This window comes from Peromyscus eremicus, chromosome 3, assembly GCF_949786415.1.
Source record: "Peromyscus eremicus chromosome 3, PerEre_H2_v1, whole genome shotgun sequence".
In the NCBI taxonomy this organism is placed as follows: domain Eukaryota; kingdom Metazoa; phylum Chordata; class Mammalia; order Rodentia; family Cricetidae; genus Peromyscus; species Peromyscus eremicus.
The window spans coordinates 59,583,031-59,586,876 of NC_081418.1; positions in this window are offsets into that span (position 1 = coordinate 59,583,031).

Below are 3,846 nucleotides of genomic sequence, written 5' to 3' on the forward strand. Positions count from 1 at the left end.
TATTATATTTTTCAGTTTACTAATTGATTTAATTCACTTTTTGGTATGTCTAGTATTTTTTTCCTAACAGCTTTATTGAGAGATAATTGACATACACCAAATTGCAAATAATTATATATACTTTGATGACTTTTACCATCATCATAATCAAGAGAGTGGATGTCTCCATCACCCTCAGAAGCCTCCTTGTATCTTTTGGTGATCCATCTATTTCCAGGCAACCACTGGATTATCATTACAGCAATCTGAATTTTCTAGAAGTCAAATCCCCTAGTATCACTTTCCATCTTGCTTCTCTCTGTCGACACTGTTTGGGAAGTTAGCGTGTAGCTGTATGTATCAACAGCTTCTTCTTGCTGATCAGCATCGTGTATTTGCCTTTTGATGGAAATTAGAGTTACTTGCAGTTTAGAACTATTTTAAAAAGAGTCGTTGTGATATCCTCATACAAGTCTCTTTGTAGAGCTATATCTTCATGTCTCTTACACCAATGCTTAGCTGAGAAATGGGTGGGTCACATCGTAGGTACCTGCGATTGTTTGAACCCAAAATGTTCTCCGAAGTCTCATGTGGTAAAGGCTCCATGGCCAGGTGATGGCTTTGGGGATGTGACTGGATCGATCGTAAGGACTCTGGCCTCATCATGTGAGGGTGAGCCGTTTATAACTTCATAGTGAAGGGGGCTGTTGGAAGATAGGGCAGAGTTGGAGGAAGTTGGCCACTGGGGATATGACTTGGAAGGGTGTACCTTGTCTCTGGTCCCTTCCTCTCTATCTCTGTTTCCTGGCTGTCATGAGGTGAGTGGTTTTCCTCCCCCACGCCCCTCCCCGTGATGCCTCACCTCACTACAGGAGTGAGAACACCAGAGCCTCTGACCATGACTAAGTCTCTGAAACTGTGACCAAAAGGCCCTTCTCCTCCTTTAAGTCATTCAGGGCAGATGTTCTGTCAAGGTGGTGCCCGTGGCTTAATGAGTACTTTCCTCTCCTCATAAACGACCAAGCTGCTGTCCCATGTCATTGTTTTACTGGCCACGTGGGAGGGTCCCCTTCGCACTGCGTCTCTGCCAACACTGTAATCAACCTTATCTTAGCTCTTTCTCCAAATGCGCAGTGACAACCTGCTTGAATTTCATTTTCATTTTTTTTAGTGACTGGAAACACCGAGCGTCTTTTTGTAGTTATCTGGACAGGTGTTTATTTGGATGTTTTCTTCTCTCCCTCCGCCTTTTAGAATGAGTCTGGTGGCTTCTAGGCACTGTGTTTGAAAAAGAGGCTGTGGGTGATGCTATGTCCTAGTATTACAATGGCAGACAGGTGGAATGTGACCAGGCTATCCCGGTGGTGGTAAGGGTGGGCTTCAGGCTTTGTGCAGGCTGCCTGCTTTCCGGTATGTACCTACCCCTGCATCACAGCCTCTCGGCATCCTTAGTGGAAGCCAGTGCTAGTCAAATTTTCTTTTTCTTTCCTTTCTTTTTTTTTGTTTTTTTGTTTTTTTTGTTTTTTTGTTTTTTTGAGACAGAGTCTCTCTGTAGCATTGGAGCCTGTCTTGGACTAGCTCTGTAGATCAGGCTGGCCTCGAACTCACAGAGATCCACCTGCCTCTGCCTCCCAAGTGCTGGGATTACAGGCATGCGCCACCACTGCCCGGCTCTTTCCTTTCTTTTTAAAAAAATCAGTGTGTGTGTGTGTGTGTGTGTGTGTGTGTGTGTGTGTGGTGTGGTGTGTGTGGTGTGTGTGTGTGTGTGTGTGTGTGGTGTGTGTGGTGTGTGTGTATGTGTGGTGTGTGTGTGTGGTGTGTGTGTGTGGTGTGTGTGTGTGGTGTGTGTGTGTGGTGTGTGTGTGGTGTGTGTGTGTGGTGTGTGTGTGTGTGTGTGGTGTGGTGGTGTGTGTGTTGTGGTGTGTGTGTGTGTTGTGCTGTGTGTGTGTGTTGTGGTGGTGTGTGTGTGTTGTGGTGTGTGTGTGTGTGGTGTGTTGTGGTGGGGTGGGGTGTGTGTATGTTGTGGTGTGTGTGTGTGTGTGTGGTGTGGTGTGTGTGGTGTGTGTGTGGTGTGTGTGTATGTGTGGTGTGTGTGTGGTGTGTGTGTGTGTTGTGGTGGGGTGTGTGTGTGTTGTGGTGTGTGTGTGTGTGTGTGGTGTGGTGGGGTGTGTGTGTTGTGGGGTGTGTGTGTGGTGTGGTGTGTGTGTGTGGTGTGGTGGTGTGTGTGTGTGTGTTGTCGGGTGTGTGTGTGTGTTGTGGTGTGTGTGTGTGGTGTGTTGTGTGTGTGTGTTGTGGTGTGTGTGTGTGTGGTATGGTGTGGTGGGGTGGGGTGTGTGTATGTTGTGGTGTGTGTGTGTGTGTGTGGTGTGTTGTGTGTGTGTGTTGTGGTGTGTGTGTGTGTGGTATGGTGTGGTGGGGTGGGGTGTGTGTATGTTGTGGTGTGTGTGTGTGTGTGGTGTGGTGTGTGTGGTGTGTGTGTGTGTGTGGTGTGTGTGTGGTGTGTGTGTATGTGTGGTGTGTGTGTGTTGTGTGTGTGTTGTGATGTGTGTGTGTGTTGTGTTGTGTGTGTGTGGTGTGGTGGTGTGTGTGTGTTGTGGTGTGTGTGTTGTGTTGTGTGTGTGTGTTGTGGTGTGTGTGTGTGTGTGGTGTGGTGTGTGTGGTGTGTGTGTGTGTGTGTGGTGTGTGTGTGGTGTGGTGTGTGTGGTGTGTGTGTGTGTGTGTGGTGTGTGTGTGGTGTGTGTGTATGTGTGGTGTGTGTGTGGTGTGTGTGTGTGTGTTGTGGTGGGGTGTGTGTGTTGTGGGGTGTGTGTGTGTGTGGTGTGGTGGTGTGTGTGTTGTGGTGTGTGTGTGTGTGTGGTGTGGTGTGTGTGTGTGGTGTGGTGGTGTGTGTGTGTGTTGTCAGGTGTGTGTGTGTGTTGTGGTGTGTGTGTGTGTGTTGTGTTGTGTGTGTGTGGTGTGGTGTGTGTGTGTGTGGTATGGTGTGGTGGGGTGGGGTGTGTGTATGTTGTGGTGTGTGTGTGTGTGTGGTGTGGTGTGTGTGGTGTGTGTGTGTGTGTGGTGTGTGTGTGGTGTGTGTGTATGTGTGGTGTGTGTGTGTTGTGTGTGTGTTGTGGTGTGTGTGTGGTGTGTGTGTGTTGTGGTGTGTGTGTGGTGTGTGTGTGTGGTGTGGTGGTGTGTGTGTTGTGATGTGTGTGTGTGTTGTGTTGTGTGTGTGTGGTGTGGTGGTGTGTGTGTGTTGTGGTGTGTGTGTTGTGTTGTGTGTGTGTGTTGTGTTGTGTGTGTGTGTGGTGTGGTGGGGTGGGGTGGGGTGTGTGTATGTTGTGGTGTGTGTGTGTGTGTGTGTGGTGTGGTGTGTGTGGTGTGTGTGTGTGTGGTGTGTTGTGTGTGTGTGTTGTGGTGTGTGTGTGTGTGGTATGGTGTGGTGGGGTGGGGTGTGTGTATGTTGTGGTGTGTGTGTGTGTGTGGTGTGGTGTGTGTGGTGTGTGTGTGTGTGTGGTGTGTGTGTGGTGTGTGTGTATGTGTGGTGTGTGTGTGTTGTGTGTGTGTTGTGGTGTGTGTGTGGTGTGTGTGTGTTGTGGTGTGTGTGTGGTGTGTGTGTGTGGTGTGGTGGTGTGTGTGTTGTGATGTGTGTGTGTGTGTTGTGTTGTGTGTGTGTGGTGTGGTGGTGTGTGTGTGTGTTGTGGTGTGTGTGTTGTGTTGTGTGTGTGTGTTGTGGTGTGTGTGTGTGTGGTGTGGTGGGGTGGGGTGGGGTGTGTGTATGTTGTGGTGTGTGTGTGCGCGCGCGCAGTTGCACAGCCATAATGCCTTCGTGGAGGACAACTTGTGAGATTCAGGTTCCTGGGCATGATGGCAAGTGCCCTGCCACAC